Here is a 20,251-nt window from a genome sequence, read left to right on the forward strand (position 1 = left end):
ATGGTCTTTTCTCTCTCCTTTGGCCTGGAACTCCTTCCCCCTTCATATCCAACAGATGATCACGCTCCTCACCTTCAAAACCTCATTAAAATCACATCTCCCCCAAGACCCCTTTCCCAACTAAGCCCTCATTTCCTCTTCTCCCATTCTCTTCTGCATTACCCTCATCCTCAGATTTGCGCCCTTCATTCACCCTACCCTCAGCCCTATAACGCTGACGTACAAATCCATAATCTATTTATTTATTTGAATATAAGCTCTAGAGTGTAAGCTTATTGTGGGCATGGAACGTGTCTACCAACTCTTATATTGTATTTTCCTAAGCACTTAGTACACTGTTCTGCACACACTATGTCCTCAGTAAATACGATTGATTGATTGGATTCTCTGTACTAATGCTTTCCACCATTCTCCTTTTTCAATCACTTGAGTTTTTCCATACATAATTCTCTCTCTCTCCCTCTCTTCCTCACTTTCTCTTTTTCTCTCTCTCTCTCTTTCTCTGATTCATTAATTCATAATTCCCCGTCATGGTTTGACTGAAGCTTGGACATTAGCCTTTGAGCAACATCTAGTGGTTGTTTTAAAATGAATGCTTTCATTTCAATACTTCAACAGTAACTGAGTTTTTGTGAGAGAAGCCATCTAAATTTCTTACCACCGAAATGGTCCACTGAGGTTGTATTCGTTTTTATAACCATTAGCCATCATCATCACTTCCTGGCATTTGGTGTGTGTCTGGATGGAGGCAGAGAAGGGGGAATCATGAAGAAGAGGGAGATGTCTGGGCCTAGCAGGCCCTGGAAGTTAGACTGTGTCATCATCAGTGCTTTAAATGAGCGCTTACCGTGTGCAGAACACTGTGCAGTCTTCAGGTCTCGATCATTCTGTCTCTGTATCTCTAGTTCTCTCTGGTTTCCTCTCTTGTCCATGTCTCTCCGTTTCATGTTTCTTTGGTCTCAGCCCTAAGATTCAGAGGATCAGTTAATCAGTGATTATTTATTGAGCACTTACAATGTGCAGAGCACTGTCCTAAGTGCTTGGGAGTATATAGTACAATATAGTTGGTAGACACGATTCTTGCCCTCAAGGAGTCTCTTGCTGACTCAGGAACTCTTTCCTCCTATGTGATCCTGACTGCCTTCCTGGAAACCTTCCCTCCCTGTCTGGTTTTCTTCACCTGCCACCGGGGTAAGAGCTGTGGGCCGCCCACCCTTTCCCGCTCTGCAGTCCTTCCTTTTCTAGCAGTGGGACTCGGAGCTTCCGTTCTGGTAAGATTCTCTCACCTCCTTTGAGTCCCACTATTCTCTCTTCTGCCAGGCTGCAGACCTGCACAGGTTTTCCTGCCCAGACTGCCATGTCTTTTCCTTCTCTCCTTTCCAGGCACATCCCACCTCATTCCATCTTCCAAGTATCAGTGTTTTGCTCATCCACATTTCCCTAATCCTTGCCCAGACTGTTCGCTGCCCTCCAGTGGGATCCTATCCCTTAGGCATTACCCACTCCTTCTTTTGACCTCCCTCTCCACACTCCCTCAGTTCCACTCACTTGCTGCTCTTTCTCTTTCTTCCCCTCCCGCTCCACCTCTCCTTCTTGGAAAGCTGTAGCAACACTGAAATAGTAAATCAATCAAATTTATTGAATGCTTACTGTGTGCAGAGCACAGTACTAAACGCTTGGGAGAGTACAATATAACAGAGTTGGTAGACATGTTCCCTGCTCACAGTGAGCTTATAGTCTAGAGGGGGAGACAGACATTAATATAAATTATGGCTATGTACATAAGTGCTTTGGGCCTTAGGGAGGGGTGAATAAATGGTGTAAATCCAGGTACAAGGGTGATGCAAGAGGGTGTGGGACAAGAGGAAATGAGGACTTAGTTGGGGAAGGCCTCTTGGAGGCTTTTAATAAGGCTTTGAAGGTGGGGAGAGTGATGGTCTGTCAGCTATGAAAAGGGAGGGAGTTCCATACCAGAGGCAGAATGTGGTCGGCAAGTTAGATGAGATCGAGGTAGAGTGAGTAGGTTGGCATAGAGGGGCTAAGTGTGCGGGCTGTCTTGAAGTAGTTAATCAGGGAGGTAAGGTAGGAGGGGACAAGGTGATTGAGTGCTTTAAAGCCAAGGGAAAGGAGATCCAATTTGATGCAGAGGTGGATGGGCAATCGCTGGAGGTTCTTGAGGAGTGGGGGAACTTGGATGGAGCAGTTTTGTAGAGAAATGATCTGGGCAGCAGAGTGAAATATGGGCTGGATTGGGGAGAGACAGGAGGGAGGAAGGAAAATAAGGCAATTACTGGAGGGAGCCGTGGGGTCAAGGAGAGGGGAAGTCATTAAGGAGGCTGTTGCAGTAATCAAGGCGGTATAGAATAAGTGCTTGGATCAGCATGGTACAGTTTGGATGGAGAGAAAAGGGTGGATTTTAGTAGTGTTGTGATGGTTGAACTGATAGGATTTAGTGATGGATTGAATACGTGGGTTGAACGAGAGAGATGAGTAGAGGTAATGCCAAGGTTATGGGCTTCTGAGACAGGTAGGATAGTGGCGCTGTCTACAGTGATAGGAAAGTCAAGGGGAGGACAGGGCTTGGGTGGGAATATGAGGTTCTGTTTTTCATATGTTAAGTTTGAGGTGTTGGCAGGACATCCAAGTAGAGATGTCACAAGACTGCAGAGAAGGAAACAGATCAGGGTTGGAAATGTAGATTTGGGAATCATCCACAGAGAGATGATAATTGAAGCCATAGGAGTGAATGAGTCCTCCAAGGCAGTAGGTATAGATAGAGAATAGAAAGGGACTCAGAACTGAGACTTGAAGTACTCCCACAGTTATGTGGGTGAGAGGCAGAGGAGGAACCCATGAAAGAGACTGAGAATGCACTCAATCAAGAGAGATAGGAGGAGAACCAGGAGAGGACAATGTCAGTGAAGCGGAGCTTGGATAATGTTTTCAGGAGAAGGGGATGGTTGACAGTGTCGAAGGCAGCTGAGAGGTAGAGGAGGATTAGGCTGGAGTAGAGGCCATTGAATGTGACAAGAAGATGATCATTGATGACCTTTGAATGGGCAGTTTTGGTGGAGTGAAGGGGGCTGAGGCCAGATTGGAGGGGGTGAGTTGAGGTCAGTAGAGAAGGTGGTGTTAGGATGTCAATTTGGTCATCAAGAGAAGATAAAGCAATGGTCAAGCAAAGCCAAATACAGTTCACGGCACCAAGTAGGCAATCAAAAAACAGGAAAACAACTTTATGCTGCATTATCAGTCTGACTTGTTTTATGGCCAATGATCCCAGCCATCAGTGGGGCTGGATTAACATGGGGCCTTAGGGATTGTAGCCCTAAAATCCGCTAGACTAAGGGAGGGCCCCATAGAGAGTCACAACTCAAGCCACTGCCCTTCAGATAATATTAATAATTATTATTATTTTGGTATTTATTAAGCACTTACTATGTGCCAGAAACTGAACTAAGCACTGGGGTGGATACAAGTAAATTGGGTTGGACACGGTCCCTGTCCCCCATGGGGCTCAGAACCACAATCCCCATTTTACAGATGAGGGAACTGAGGCACTGAGAAGTGAAGTGACTTGCCCAAGGTTACAGAGCAGACAAGTGGCGGAGCCGGGCTCAGAACCCCTGACCTTCTGTCTCCCAGGCCTGTGCTCGGATGACAATCGCGCCCCTCCAGACCCTACCAACATGGCCATGGAGCATCCCCAACGTCAGAGGACGCGGAGTAGTGCTGCCTGCAGTTTTCACAGCCTGATCTCCTCTCCCCTCCCTTTCCAGTGTGGGCATGTATGGCATCCATTTTAATATTTCTCTGCTCCGTAGAGGAGAGGGCACCTGATGGAGGAGGTGGTGGCGGGGAGACTTGGTGGGGTAACATCCTTGGAGCTCTGACCTGGCCTCTGGATCCCGCCCTGGGCTGATCCTGATTCGCCACCCAGCTGAGCACAGCCCCAAGGGGGAAGCAGCCTGCAGCACCCAGCTGGCTCTGAAAGGGGATGCTGCCCTTTTGGAAGTTCATCCTTTATACCAACTCTGTTATATTGTACTCTCCCAAATGCATAGTACAGTGCTCTGCACACAGTAAGTGCTCAATAAATACTCTTGACTGATTGACTGACATAGGACAGGAGAGAGGCGCCTACCTGTTCCAAAGCCAGCAAAGTAGGACTGTGTGATCCCTTCTAACTCCCCTCCCCGGCTCCTAGTGAAATCTGTTGCAGAGTGGAGTTCCTGAATGGTTGGAGAACAGGAATGAGCAGTCTCCTTCTTTCAGTCTCCCCTTCTCTGTCTCTCCTTCTTTGTCTCCCTCTCTCTCAGCCTCTCCCTCGTAGTCTCCACCTCTCAGTCTCCCTCTCTGTCTCCCTCTCATTCTCCTGCCCCTTTCCCAGTGCACATCAATGACTTGTACTCTATTTTTCAGTCTCAAAATAGGGCACATGTCATTTGGCTTGGAATAATGATTTACAAAAGTCATCTGACTTTATAATCATTTCTTGAGCATCTACCAGAAAACTGTCATTAGAATAGGTGTTGCAAAATTATATACTTCCAACACGAACAGGATTAATTAGTTGGGTAGAGGATCAGAAAGGTGGGTAAAAGGAGAACAAAGTTGCATCAAAACTGTGTATTAGAATAGGTAGTTGCATTTAAGATGTCACTCGGATATAACTGCTCTGTTAGAAGTGGTAATAATAAATCATAATTGGAGTACTTGCTAAGCGTTTACTTTGTGCCACACATTGTAGGAGGCACTGAGGTAAATACAAGATAATTAATTTAGATACAGTCTAAGCAGGAGGGAGAACAGGTATTGAATCCCCATTTTACACATGAGGAGATTGAGGCACAGAGCAGTTAAGTGACTTGCCCAAGGCCACAGAGTCGTCAAGCGGTGGAGCTGGGATTAGAACCCAGGTTCTGTGACACCCAGTTTTTTAATTCTTTCCACTAGGCCACAGTTTGTCCAAGGGTCACAGTGCATTTAGCAAAACCATTGGTTTCATGCCAACACTGATAGGATATTTGTTATAAATTTTCTGGGAAAGATGAAATAACATCTAGTGAGCAGCCCTTACTCAGGGCTGAGAGCATGAGGCATACGTTTTCTTTTTCCCAAGTCAAAAAAAAAAAGAATAGATCCTTAATGAGCCTAGAAAGCAGCACTGCCTTGTGAATAGGGATTGGAGTGGAAGTTGGGAGGTCTGGGTTCTAATCCCAGCTTTGCTTGATGGCCTGCCGGGTGACCTTGGACTAGTCACTTAACATTTCTGGACTTCTATTGCCTTATCTGTAAAATGGGGAAAGATACCTACTCTCTCTTCCTCTTAGGCTGTGGGCCCCTTGTGGGGCAGGGTGGTCTATTTTGTATCTACCCCAGCTTCTTGTGTGGTACTTGACCACAGTAAGTATCATAACTAATTAATTAGCACTGTGAGAAAGCAAAGAATGAAGAGCTGGGTGTTTCAAATTTGTCCAAAGGGGCAAAGGCCCAGTGGCGAGGAAACCATGTAAAGGGAATGGTGAGAAGATGTATTTAGTGAGAGCAGAGGACAGGTAGCATTATATAGAGCCATTCTTTGTTTCTACAGATCCAGGAGTGTGAATAATAGGGCAGTCTTTATTGAGTGCTCATTGGGTGTACTGAACTGAATTAAGCACTTGGGAAGTATAAAACTAGTAAGTGACATGTTCCCTGCTAACAAAGAGCTTACACTGTAATGGGGGTGACAGACATACAAGTATATTCAGAGTAATCAAAATGAAAATTGAATGCACAATTGGATAATGGAATATATGCAAGTGCTGAAAACGCTTACAAGTAAGTACCTAGGTACTAGAGATAGTGTTTCCTTGAAACAGAATATCATGCACACTTTGTTCCGTAGAAATAGAGATGCAGGATGGCCTACTGGATAGAGCTCGGCCTTGGGAATCAGAAGGACCTGGGTCCTAATCCCAGCTCCGCCACTTGTCTGCTGGCTGACCATGGGATAATCACTCAACGTCTCTATGGCTCAGTTACCTCATCTGTAAAATGGTTATTGAAACTGTGAACCCCCCGTGGGACATGGACTGTGATCAAACTGAGCAGCTTGTATCTACCCCAGCGCTTAATACAGTGTCTGGCACGTAGTAAGTGCTTCACAAATACCATTAAAAATACAGTGGTGATTTTTTCTGGCTCATTTCCCTTTGAGTGAGCATTGCTCAGACACCAGTGGCTAAAAGGTTCCTGTTCTACTGCCTGTAATAATGTACTTGAGTTGTTTTTGCAGTAACGGGGATGGTTTGTACTAAGCTACCCACATTCTTAAGGTCAGGCCCTTGGGTCTAGTGGCATTTATAGAGATGGTTGGTCGGAAAAATGGGTGCAGTTTGGAGTAGGAAACTGAAAAAATCGGGTAGGCGGGAACAGGTGGCAGAGAAACCGAGTAGCCTTCAGAGAAGCCCAGTGGATGACTGAGAGCTTGGGAAAGAAGGACTTGATGGCAGGGGCAGGTTGCTATATGGAATGCCCTCCCTCCTCACATCTGCCACACTAACGCTCTTCCCCTCTTGAGAGCTCACCTCCTCCAGGAGGCCTTCCCTGACTGAGCCTCCTCCTTTCCCTCTGCTCCCCCTCCCCCCCGGGCTCTTCCCCCTTCTCCTTCCCTCAGCACTGTGCTCATTTGTATATACTATTTATTACCCTATTTATTTTGTCAATGACATGTACATCTCCTTGATTCTATTTATTTTGATAATGTTGTCTTGTTTTTGTTTTGTTCTGTTTTGCTTTGCTGCCTGTCTCCCCCGTTTAGACTGTGAGCCCTTCACTGGGCAAGTGATTGTCTCTATCTTTTGCCAAATTGTACATTCCAAGCGCTTAGTACAGAGCTCTGCACATAGTAAGCACTCAATAAATACTACTGAATGAATGAATGAATGTAATGTTTGGCTTCTAATGGGGGTGCCGGAATCCAGCACACTTCTAGCCACAAGAATGAAAAGCCCCATCACATTCTTCTCCCACTCAACCTTGGGTGCCACTGCCAGAGATAGGGCCCCGAGCTTGATGAATCAATGGTCTGAGACAGAGACCTGACCCATTGGCCTGTCTTCAGTTCTTAAAACAGTGCATAAAGCAGAACACGGGCCTAGAAGTCTGAAGGACCTGGGTTCTAATCCCAGCTCTGCCGCCTGTCTGCTGTGTGACTTTGGGCAAGTCACTTAACTGCTCTGTGCCTCAGTTTCCTCATTTGTAAAATGGGGATTAAGACTGAGCCCTCCAAGTTAGACTTGCATTGTTACCTTAACGCTTAGTGCAGAGCCTGGCACATAGTAGGTGATTAACAGATACCATTATAAAAAAAGACTGGTGGTATAGAGCTTTAGTAGTCCAATGCAAGGAGGCCAGGGACTGAACAGCTTTAATAATGGGATGGAGAGGAAGGCGTGGATACAGGATAAAGTGGTGTGACTCGGTGAAGGACTAGATGGTGGGGACTGGGTAGCAAAGGTTAGAGATAGATCACCCAAAGTCAGAGACTTGGGTCACCAACCAAGTGATGGCAGGTCTCGACAGGGCCTGGACTTAATTGAAAGGTTTTATCACAGCCATAGGCCGAGGTCTTTAATCTAAGCTGCCCTAGCACTTGATCTGCCAGTGCCTTTTAACCAACCCGTTATGAACTAGTTTAGTTTTCACTTTTTTTTCTGGTTCTGCCCAGTCGGTCAATTTGCCTCTTTTCCTGTCTAATGCCGTCAAGTCGTCTCCAACCCATAGCGATGCCATGGACGCATCTCTCCCAGAACGCCCCACCTCCATCTGCAGTCGTTCTGGTAGTGTATCCATAGCGTTTTCTTGGAAAAAATACGGAAGTGGTTTACCACTGCCTTCTTCCGCGCAGTAAACTCAGGTCTCTGCCCTTGACTCTCTCCCATGCTGCCGCTGCCCAGCACAGGGGAGTTTTGACTTGCAGCAGATTGCCTTCTACTTGCTAGCCACTGCCCAAGGTAGGAATGGAATGGATATGTATCTGCTTGACTTTCCCTCCCATAGTCAAGACTGGTAGAGTACTGGAAACCCTCCACGTGTGACTCTGAGCGGGGCAGTTTTACATTCAGCCAAATCTTCACGGCCTAAGCAAGGATTTAAAGATTCATTCAAATCAGTGATATTGAGTTTGGGTCTCCTGAGTGCAGAACATCCAATGGAACACTTGGGAGCAAAAAAAGTGTTCCCTGACTTCATGGGGCTTACAATCTAATGAGGGAGACTGGCAGACAGAAATGATTTACCAAGAAGATTAGTAGGAGAAATAGTAATGGTATTTATTAAGTGCCTACTGAAATGCAGTACACTGTACTAAAAGCTCAGGAAAATACAATAGAAGTGCTAGACACGGTCCCTGCCCCCAAGGAGTCTACACTGTACAGTGGGAGACAGACTTAGAAATATCCCCAACCAATAAAATCAGAATAAGTAAAAGTAAATGTTCAGTTCAGGTCAGGAGGCAGGGCATAAATAAATACATAAATACAAGAGGCAGGTGAAGGATTGATAAAATATGGGGTACTGCTAATTAGTCAGGGAAGGCTTGTTGAAGGAGATGAGATTTAGGAGGGTGGAAGCAGGAGGAAAAGCCAGGTGTCAAGTAGCTGCTGAATAACTGAATAGAAAGTTGACTATTCCTAAATGCTGAAGATGGGTATAAATACATAAGGATTAGAGGATTATGATTTCTAATCCTGTTCTACAATTGATTTCATTCAGGAGATGCCTCTCATAAGTAAATCACTTAACTTCTCTATGGGCCCCAGTTTCCTCTCTGCCAAAACATGGCGAAGTCAACGTTAAAGAATGTAAGTTATTTTTTATCACCAAAATGTGGGGTTTTTTCATATCCATCTGCAGGTGCCACTACACAAAGTGATGTATAAAGTGAGGGGGCTTAATGAATTTGTGAGGGGATGGAGAATAGGATGGTCGTTCTAAGCATAGTAGGTGGCTGAGGAGAAGGCTCAGAGTCAGAAATGTGATGACTGGATGAAGAGGGTAGGTAAGAACAGACAGATCAGTAGTAAAATAGTATTTATTATATTCAAAGCACCATACTAAGTGCTGGGGAAGAAAGCCTAAGTGGGAATTGGTTATGGTCCCAGGCCCTCAAGGGGCTCCCTATTTAAGAATACAAAGGGAGGAGAGGGGACTAGAGACAGGCCCAGAAGGAGTGATGAAACAATGCAGAGGCAAGGCAAGTGAGGTGGTCTGGAGTTACTTTGAAACACAAGGCATGAACCTAGACCCCAATTCTTTCTGCAAGAAAAAGCCACCTAGGAATCTGTGTAGTGAAGCGGCAGTTCTGGAGGGAGCAACGTTGGTGGGGGCCGGGGGGGGAAGGGAGGTGTCAGGGGAAGAGGAGGCGGAATAGCAAAAATGTAAGGAAAAGATATCAACAGCCTGAGCTAAGAGTGGAAGTGTAGGAAGGAGAGGAAGAGGTAGGGGTGAAGGAAAAAGCTGCTCAATTTGGTGATACTGATGAGTCAAAGATTACTCAGTGGCTTTCTTGCTTGAGCGGTCAGTGAAATGGTGGATTGCCTAACCAGGTAGGGAAGCTGGGAATAGGGCAGCCAGAATTAATTGGGTTGTGGGCTTTTCCGTACTCAATTATGGGATTACCTCCCTATAATCTCCCCTGTTCTTCTCCAGTCCCTCCTTCCTCCTGCCCCTTTTTCAACTCTCCCATCTTTTCCAGCACTATCTCAAGAGGAGATCTCCCGCCTCCTTTCAAAATCCACTCCCTCTACCTGTATTTCCAACCTCATCCCTTTGCCCCTTACCGAAATACTTGCCCCCTCCTTTCTTCCCTCCCTGATCATCGTCGTCAACTGTTCACTTTCCAGTGGCTTCTTCCTGAATGCTTGCAAACAGGCTCATGTCTCCCCAATCCTACAAAAAGTCCCTTGACCCCACAGCTCCTTCCAGTTATTGCCCCATCTCTTTCCTACCATTCATCCTCAAACTCCTTGAGTGAGTTGTCTACTCCCACAGGCTCCTCTAATTTTCTCCTTGACCCCTCCAATCTGTCTTCCCCCAAATTTGCTCCACTGAAACTACCCTCTCAAAGGTCACCAGTGGTCTCCTTCTTGCCAAATTCAATAGCCTCTACTCCATCCTAATCCTCTCTGACCTCTCAGCTGCCTTCAACACTGGAAACAATATCCACCTTTTGCTTCACTGACACTGTCCTCTTCTGGTTCTCCTCCTATCTCTCTGGCCACTCATTCTCCATCTCTTTTGCTGACTCCTCCTCTGCCTCCTATCCTCTAACTGTGGGAGTCCCTCAAGGCTTGGTTCTGGGTCCCCTTCTATTCTCCATATATATCCACTCCTTTGGAGAACTCATTCACTCCCATGGCTTCGATTACCATCTCCCAAATCTATATTTCCAACTCTGATCTCCACAGTCCCATATTTCCTCTTGCCATCAGTGCGTCTCTAGTTGGCTGTCCCACCAACACTTCAAACTTAACAGGTCCAAAACTGAACTCCTTATATTCCCGCTGAAACCCTGTCCCCTCCGTGACTCTCCCCTCACTGTAGACAGCACCGCCATCAGTCTGTCACCAAATCCTGTCACTTTAACCTTCGCAATGTCACAAAAATCTTTCCTTTACTCTCCATCCTCTCCATCCAAGCTGCTACCACGTTAATCCAAGCACTTAACTTATCCCACTCTGACTACTGCATCAGCCTCCTTGCTGATCTCCTGCCCCCTGTCTCTCCCCTCTTCAGTCCATACTTCACTCTGCTTCTGGGATTATTTTTCTCCAAAACTATTCAGTCCACATTTCCCCAGTCCTTAGGAACTTCCAGTGGTTGCCCACTTATTTTCCACATCAAACAAACTCCTTACCACAGGCTTTAATACACACTTCCTACCTTATGTCCCTGGTTTCCTAAACCTAGCCTGCACACTTTGCTCCTCTAATGCCAACATACTCACTGCACCGTAATCTCGCCTATCTCACCACTGACCCCTCACCCATGTCCTGCCTCTGGCCTGGAATGCCCTCCCTTCCATCACTCTTCCCACCTTCAAAGCCTTATTCAAAGCACATCTCCTCCAAGAGGCCTTCCCCAACTTAGCTTCCATTTCTTCTTCTCCCGCTTCCGTCTGCGTCCCCCTTGCGCTCAGATTTGCACCTTCTGTTCACCCCCTCTCGGCCCCAGAACACTTATATACACATATGGAATTTATGTATTTATATTAATGTCTCCCCCCCTCTAGACTATAAGCTTGCTATGGTGAGGGAACAAGTCTACCAACTCTGTTGTACTGTAATCTCCTAAACACATGGTACAGGGCTCTTAACAAAGTAAGTGCTCGGTAAATACAATTGATTGACTGATTATCCAGTTTGGATGCAGTGTTCTATATGGGGCAGAACCAAGGTGGAAAATTCAGGAATCCAAATGTTAAACCATGATGAGATTAATCTATTGAGTTAATCACCCTCCTAATGAAGTTTCCCAAGCAGAAGTGTTTTCAAATTAGACAAACACAAAGAGTGCCCGAGGGTGAGTGTGTGGGCCTGAACACTACCTGGCCCATACACTGAATGGGCCTCTGGGCAAAAAAAACACGAACTTGGAATGGATGAATAGCCTGTTGCCTCACTGGGAATTGGACAATAGGTCAGATTGTCCAATGTAATCTTAAGTCACAAGGAAGTGACGAAGGCAGAAATTTGTGCGTGCGTATGGCTGCCTCGAGGCTAGATGAATGATAACATTTCAGAGTGTATGTTTGGTTGCCTCTATTCAGTCACAGCATTATCCTCCTGATGCAGGGCAAGCTGACTATTCAGTGGACAAATTAGACTAATTATAAGCCCCCAGAGAATAGGGGCAGTACCTTAGCACGGTTCTATGTATTCGTTCATTCTATCGTATTTATTGAGTGCGTACTGTGGGCAGAGCACTATACTAAGCGCTTGGAAAGTACAATTCGGGAACAGATAGAGACAATCCCTACCCAACAACGGGCTCACAGTCTAGAAGGGGGGAGACGGACAACAAAACAAAACATGTATACAGGCGTCAATAACATCAAAATAAATAAAATTATAGATATATGCACATCATTAATAAAAGAAATAGAATAATAGATATGTACATATACACACGAGTGCTGTGGGGCGGGAAGGGGGGTAGAGCAGAGGGAGAGAGTGGGGTGATTAGGGGAGGAGGAGCAGAGGAAAGGGGGGGAAAATGTATACTTCAGATACTCAATAAACACTACTTATGCTGATGGTGTCGGGCAAATGCCACTCTGAAATGTCGCCTACCCAGGTTTCTTATCAATAGAAGTGGATAGAAGCGCCATATCAATCAGTAGTATTTACTGAGCACTTACTGTGAGCAAAGCACTGTAGTAAGTGCTTGGGAAAGTATGATATACCAGAGTTGGTAGACACGATCCCTGCTCACAAGGAGCTTGCACTCTACAGGGGGAGAAAAGACATTAAAACAGCTTAGGGATCAGGAAAATAGTCACATAGTCAGAAGCTTGTAAATCATCTTCCCAATCCCTGCCTCTGCTTGACTTATGATGAGCTCATAGACTTTCTTACCCTCTCACTGGGCTTCAATTTCTTCATCTGAAAATTAGGGTCATTTAGTGCTGAGAATTGTGGTGAAACATCATTAATAAAATGACTAAATGAAATAATGGGGGACATATAGCTGAGAGAAGCTAATATAACCCCTGAAGAGAACAAAACAGATGTGCTTGCCAAGTCTAATGACGTGGATGTCACTCTTTCCCACTGGATTTTTTTTCTCCTCAAAAACATTTCTGCCCTGAGGAGAAGGAATAGGAGGAAGAAGGAAAGAAGGAAATGGAGGGGGAAGAGGAGGAGGGAGAAGAAAATAAGGAAATGGAGGGGGAGTGGAAGAGGGAAAAGAATTCAGTTTCAAGTCCTTTACTTTTCTCTTCTCATGGCCACCTTCTTCATTCCCTTTGCCACATCATCCTCCATGCGATCTGAGCCCAATTACAATGCCCTGCCTACAGGACATCTCTCATTGGATGTCTCTTTGCAACTGAAATTAAACACCACATGGACAGAAAGAAGTGTTCATTTCCCTCCACAATTCTGTTACATTCCCTCCCCGCCCCAACATTACAGCGGGTTAAACATTCATTATACACCACTCCTTGTAAGAAGCAATGAATGAATACTGTATATTATAAATACCTAAAGACAGACTCCTGTCTTACGTATTTGGTGAACTCTCCCAAGTACTTAGCACAGTGCTCTGCACACACTAAGCCCTTGGTGAGTACAACTGCTTAACTGACTGCGTAAGACATATGGCAGCTCTAATGGGGATAACTGCAGTTAATAAAGTGGGAGGGGATCCTGGCCATTTCATCACAATGGCAAATCCTAGCCCCAAATTTTGATAAGGAAGTTTAAAAAAGGAAACCAATTTAAACACATTTCATTGGATGAACAAAATAAATCCCGGGGCATAAATGTGGTTGAATGGCAGTTACTGTGCAGTAACTAAATCACTTGGGAACATTTTCAAATGCAGCTAAAGCAGAGCTCATGCTGGGGCTGCATAATCATGCATATATCATGCAGCTGGTTCAACTGCAGTCTGCCCCATAGATCAGTCCTCTTTCCTCCCCTAGACCCCCCAGCCCCGGTCCCTCTTGGGACTCAAAGTCTCGGAGGAGGAAAGAGCAGGTGTCTTAACCAAATTTTACAGATGAGGAAACTGAGACCCAGAGAGGCTAAGTGATTTCTCAAGGTCACCCAGCAGGCCAGTGGCAGAGCTGGGATGAGAACACAGCTATCCTACTTTCCCAGTCCTGTACTCTTTTCACTAGGGCTCATGGTGCCCTGGGTGCTGTTTATTTACAAACTTTCAGAAAAGTTACACTCGATTTATCCAACAATCAATGATATTTATTGAGCACTAACTGTGTGCGTAGGACTATACTAAGAATTGGGGAGAGTATAGTACAATACAAAAGTTAATGATAATCCCTGCCTACAAAGAGCTTACCTCTAGAGGGGGAGACAGACATTAAAATAAATTACAGAAATGGGAAATGGCAGAGTAAAAGAATATGTACATAGGGGGTAGGGTGAACATCAAGTGCTTAAGGGTTATAGATGATGCAAAAGGAGAGAGAAGAGGGGAAATGAGCACTTAGGCAGGGAAGGCCTCCTAAAGGAGATGGGATTTTAGGAAGGCTTTGAAGATGAAGACAGTGGTGATCTGTCAGATATGAAGAGAGAGGGACTACCAGGCCAAAGAGAGGACTTGTGCTAGACGTCAACGGGGAGATTGGACTAAGTGCAGAATCTTATAATTTGCCTGTCTAGTGATGCATTACAGTACTAGCCTACCCTGAGCAACTGCCAGTGACTCTCCACAAGAAAAATAAGCAATTATTTGCAAAATTCAGGAAGAAACCTCATTTTCAACTGAATTACCTGCATAAGCCCTACTTTTAGAAATATGGAAGGGAGAGAGGAGTAAGAGTGGGACACAGTCTTGGGTGCCAGGAAGCCCAACACAGCACTACTCAGTGATACCCGATTCACCCTACCTCAGTTTCCTTGTAATACCTTTCGGTAGTCCCATGTCTCCTCTTCCAGGGGAGAAATATATCTCTTTGCCAGATTCAAAGAGAGCAACTGGTCTGGAGATGAGTGACCAAAGTAACTTTTTCTCCCCTGAAGAAGTGAGAAAAAAGCAGAATTATGGCATGCGTGCACTATGATGGGTGTGGGAGGGAGGGAATCAACTCACCATTTGCTCTGTGGGATAAAAATATCAATCCCAACAGCTAGGTCCTTCCTCCCCAGAAAGCACTTGGGCTCGGGCAAAATCTAGGACATGCATCAAGTGATGTTTCAGAGGATTCATTTCCGGACCTGGTCCCATTTAGTGTCTTTGTTGATCTAGATTGAAGACGCAAGATTAGGCACGCCAGTTAGCAGCTGAATCAAAATTGGGTAGGAGTCGCCCACACTACACTATGCTAAGGCAGGAATCGAATTCAAAGTGACTTAGCCCAATTGAGAAAATGGGCCAAAGGTAATGGGGTGAAATTCAAAGAGCCGAGTACAAAGTAGTGCCCTTAGAAATCCAAACTGACGCAGGGTGGGGAAAGATTAGCTAGGTACAGGGATTGCAGAAAAAAGATCTGGGGTTCCTATGAGGAGTTGAATATGTTAGTGCAGTTCTTGAAAAAAACAACATAGTTGAGGGATGTTTCGCCAGAAATACGGGCCGAATTTTCATTGCAATGCTGTGCCAAGTTCTGGTCCCCCAAAGAATGCAGAGAAACTGAAAAGGGGTGAGATGTGAATAGCAAATGTGATTAGAGGGTGGAAAAATAGGCCCCCGAGGGCAAGTTTAAAGGAATTAGGGCTGTTTATCTTAGAGAAGGTAAAGCTGGAGGGAAACTTAATAATTGTTTTCCAGTAGATGTAAGATTTACGGGGAGAATGCCGATCAGCTTTCCCCCATGTTCACTGAGGACTGAACAGGAGAAAATTAAATTGAAGCAGCTGAAATTTAGACTGGGGGCAAGGCCAGCCAGTCTCATAGGGGTTATGCCGGTCAGAGGAATCTATGATCAGAATTAAATTAAATCAAAGATGAATATTTCTTCTCCAAAGAGAGTTGGCACTGGAATGGAAGAAATGCCTTCACTGGGGCATTCCAGCAGAAGATTTTGTCTCCGACAATGGCAGTAACCAAGCTGCCTCAGAATAGGCAGCTCACAGATTTTCATTCCAACGCTGCCAACGACTCCTTCGGTGACCTCCGCCAAATTCCTGAACCTCAGTTTCCCCATCTTTAAAAAGAGAGCTTTTTTCCTCAGAGAGTTCAATGGAGGAGAGCTCAGAGAGGGGATAACAGATCTGGGAGAGTGCTTAATAGGTTTCACTTTGGATTTGGGCAAGAGTTCTGCAAGCTTTACTTGTGATACCTCAAAACAACCATGTATCTTGGGGTTGTTTTCCTTTTCAGAGGCATTACTGTATTATCCATAATTCACAGATGAGAAATATGAGCTAGGCATAGGGTTCTGTCTGAGTGTCAAACAGAAGGAACTATGTAAATTTCCAATAGAATAGAATAGAAGGAAAGTTTGACCGTGTGCCTCCTGTTGAAAAATCTTTTGAAAGCAACTATGCTTTGGCCCATCATCCATCTGTTAATACAGAATATTGTGACCAACCTGAAGAAGGGTCTGCAAGATCAAGAGTTACATTCTCTTTCCTGAAATAACCCATTTAGTATTACCATGATAATTATCATCACTGCTTTAATGAGCTCAAGCTCCATGTAATGTAAGGTACCACACCTAGTTTCTGCACTAAATTTCCCAGATGGGAAGGAGACTCCTAGACCCAGAACTACTTTTCAAGATCCAGATAAGTTTTTTGACCACTGAATCTAACTTTCATTCTGGTTCTCTCAGAAGCAGCGTGGCCTCTTGGATAGAGCCTAGGCCTGCAGTCAGAAGGACCTGGGTTCTAATCCCCAGTTGTCTCTTCCTGTTGTCTGCTGTGTGACCTTAGGCAAGCCACTTAAGTTCTCTGTGCCTCAATTACCTCATCTGTAAAATGGGGATTAAGATTGTGAGCCCCACATGGGACATTGTGTCCAACCTGATTAGCTTGTATCTATCCCAGTGCTTAATGCAGTGCCTGGTACATAGAAAGTGCTCAACAGATGTCAAAGCGGAAAAAAAGGTGGGGGAGAGACAGAGCAGGAAAGCAGATAAAAGTCTTACTGGTTGTTCCCACCCAGTTCCACTAGAGCCTCTAGGGTTAGAACAGGGTTGGGTTGGAACAGAACCAGTTTAGGAATCCTAGACAAGTTGGGAGATCACCAGTCACCCATCTACTCCAGCCTCCCCTCTCCCTACTACATCAATCAATCAATCAGTGGAATTTATTGAGCACTTACTGTGTGCACAGCATCAAACTAAGCACTTGGGAGAGTACAATATAACAAAGTTGGCAGATATATTCCTCCCCAACATTTCCTGCTAGATTGTAAACTCGTCTCTAGACTGTAAGCTCATTGTGGGCAGGGAATGTTTCTTGTTTTACGGTAATAATAATAATAACTATGGTATTTAAGTGCTTACTATGTGCAGAACACTGTTCTAAGCGTTGGGATAGATACAGGGTAATCAGATTGTCCCACATGGGCTCACATTTTTTAATCCCCATTTTTACAGATGAGGTAACTGAGGCCCAGAGAAGCTAAGCGACTTGCTCAAGGTCACACAGCAGACGAGTGGCGGAGTCGGGATAAGAACCCACGACCTCTGACTCCCAAGCCTGTGCTCTTTCCATTAAGCCACGCTGGTTCTCTGTACCCTCCCAAGCGCTTAGTACAGTGCTCTGCACACAATAAGGGCTCAATAAATATGATTGACTGACTGCCCATAACAAGCTCACAGTCTAGACATCAGGGTTGTCTCACTCTAGACTATATGCTTCACTGTGGGCTGGGAACATGTCTGCCAACTCTATTATATTGTATTCTCCCAAGTGCTTACTATAGTGCTCTGCACACAGTAAGTACTCAATAAATACTTTTGATTGATCCTCAGAGACATTTCCTGCCCCCTCTAAGCTACAAGGACCCAAAGATCTGTGTCATTATTCCATCGGTCCATGAGTCTCTTTTGGTTTGTTTTGAACTCTTTGGTCTGGGCCTGGTGCTTCAATTCCTTAGCTGCTTTGGATGAGGCAGAAATTGAGATGAAGTATGTAGCTCTGGCCAGTGAATCAATCAGTGCTATTTACTGAGCACCTACTGGACAGTGCCCTTGTAATAAGCAGTGGGGAGAGTACCCCAGATACAGAAGACACGATCCCTTCCCTCTAAAGGCTTACAATCTAAACTGTCTTGAAATTACTTTTGGGGAATTCTTTCAGTCACTTGGCTTTAGCAGCCAGACGTCTCTCTCTTGCCTTTGCCCTCTCATCTGACCTACAATTATATGTTTCCTCTTGCCTTCAGGACTTCTCCACTTGAACATCTTGCCTTTCTTCTTCCATTCCCTAACCACTCTTCCTGCAAACCCCCCTTTTGAAAGGTTAATGTTATATATCATCATGTTTTAGTGTATATTATAATAATAATAATGTTGGCATTTGTTAAGCGCTTACTATGTGCCAAGCACTGTTCTAAGCGCTGGGGTAGATACAAGGTAATCAGGCTGTCCCACGTAAGGCTTGCAGTCTTCATCCCCATTTTACAGATAAGGTAACTGAGGCACAGAGAAGTTAAGTGACTTGCCCAAGGTCACACAGCTGACAGCGGCAGGGGTGGGATTAGAACCCATGACCTCTGACTCCCATATATATGTATATATTCCAAGTGCTTAGTAAAGTACTCTGTACACAGTACATGCTCGATAAATAGGATTGAAAGAATGCATAAATAAATATATATATGGTAAGCCAGTTCTAGCTATTGAAGAAATGGCAAGAAGGCCATTTTAATACAGTATTTAGAAACAGTGCTTGGCAAATACTAAGTGCTTAACAAATATCACAGTTAAAGCACCATACTCGGAGTATGGGTAAGTACAACAGAAGCAAAACAAATATTCCCTACCCAAGAGGAGTTGTGAATATTCATTAATTAATTAATGATATTTGTTAAGCACTTACTATGTGCAGAGCACTGTGCTAGGCGTTTGGGAGAGTACAACAGAATTAGCGAACACGATCCCTGCCTCTAACGAGCTTAGTCTAGAAGGGGAGACAGACATGAATACGAATAAGTAATTTATAATATATAATTTAAAGATATGTATATGAATGCAGCTGGGTCGGGGGATGGGGTGAATATCAAATGTCCTAAGGTCACAGATCCAAGTGCATAGACTATGCAGAAGGACAGCATGTCAGGAAAAAGAGGATTTAACTGGGGAAGCCCTCTTGGAAAAGATATGACCTTAATAATGAAGCAAGCAACTCTCCCTAAGCCCAGAACACCTCCCAGCGCTGACCGTAATAGGTCGCTTATCTTTTAAGAGCTCAATAATAGGAATAATGTGGTATTTAAGTGCTCACAATTTGGCAAGCGCTTTGTCTACCACTTGAGTAGATAACAAGATAATCAGGTCAGATACAGTCCCTGACCCACATGGGGCTCACAATCCAAGTAGGAGTAAGAACAGGTCTTTCATCCCCATTTTACAGAGGAGGAACCTGAGGCACAGACAAGTTATGAGACTTGCCCAAGGTCACACAACAGGCAAGTGGCACAAAGGGATTTGAACACAGGTCCTCTGACTGCCAGGCCCGTGCTCTTTCCATAAGAGTATGCTGCTTAGTGGACTGAATCACATGTTTAGGGGAAGATCATTTCCCCACCGCTCACCCTCTCCTAGTAATGTTCTGTTTCTGGTTCCGAAGAGGTTAAATCTGGTCTAGACTTCGGGTGAGGGGTAATTAGCAAAGGAGGATTTCTGAGCTCAGCACTCCATCAGAAAGTAAATTTTCTGATGCACTAATGCAGTGGATAGTACAGGACAGCATGGATTATTTATGAGGCACTATATTATTCCAAAAGCAATATAAAGTCAGTGAAGAACCTGCCCATACATCCAGGAGCTATGCACCAACACATATACGCTCAGCTCTTCCAAACTAGCATTTCTATTTTTATCCCCCTCCCCCTGGGACCGGGGGACTCTTAGGGCTGTTCAGTGCTTAGCACACTGTAACCACCAAATAATGAAAATAATAACAATGATAAATGTGGTAATTGTTTAGCGCTTACTATGAGCCAAGCACTCTTCTAAGTGCTGAAGTAGATACAGAGTAATCAGGTTGGACACAGTCCCTTTTCCAAGTGGGGCTCACAGTCTTAATTCCCATTTTATAGATGAGGTAACTGAGGCATAGAGAAGTGAAGTGACTCGCCCAAGGTCACACAGCAAACAAGTGGCGCAGCTGGGTTTGGAACCCACGTCCTCTGGCTCCCCGGCGCATGCTCTAATGTTGGTATTTGTTAAGCGCTTACTATGTGCCGAGCACTGTTCTAAGCGCTGGAGTAGACACAGGGGAATCAGGTTGTCCCACGTGGGGCTCACAGTCTTAATCCCCATTTTACAGATGAGGGAACTGAGGCACAGAGAAGTTAAGTGACTTGCCCACAGTCACACAGCCGACAAGTGGCAGAGCTGGGATTC

General features: G+C 44.9%; 1 long non-coding RNA gene across 2 annotated transcripts in view; it reads right to left on the reverse strand.

Moving 5' to 3' along the window:
* Positions 1-658: 658 nt before the first annotated feature.
* The window catches only part of LOC114810764, a 33,875-nt gene continuing 14,282 nt past the window's right edge, over positions 659-20,251 (reverse strand). For both annotated transcript variants that reach the window (XR_003758468.2, XR_003758462.2), the window contains exons 2-3: positions 848-965; positions 659-738 (exon numbers count right to left, since the gene is read on the reverse strand). This is a non-coding gene — a long non-coding RNA (uncharacterized LOC114810764). The remainder of the gene's footprint in view (positions 739-847; positions 966-20,251) is intronic.

Source organism: Ornithorhynchus anatinus, chromosome 1 (genome assembly GCF_004115215.2).
Source record: "Ornithorhynchus anatinus isolate Pmale09 chromosome 1, mOrnAna1.pri.v4, whole genome shotgun sequence".
Lineage (NCBI taxonomy): Eukaryota > Metazoa > Chordata > Mammalia > Monotremata > Ornithorhynchidae > Ornithorhynchus > Ornithorhynchus anatinus.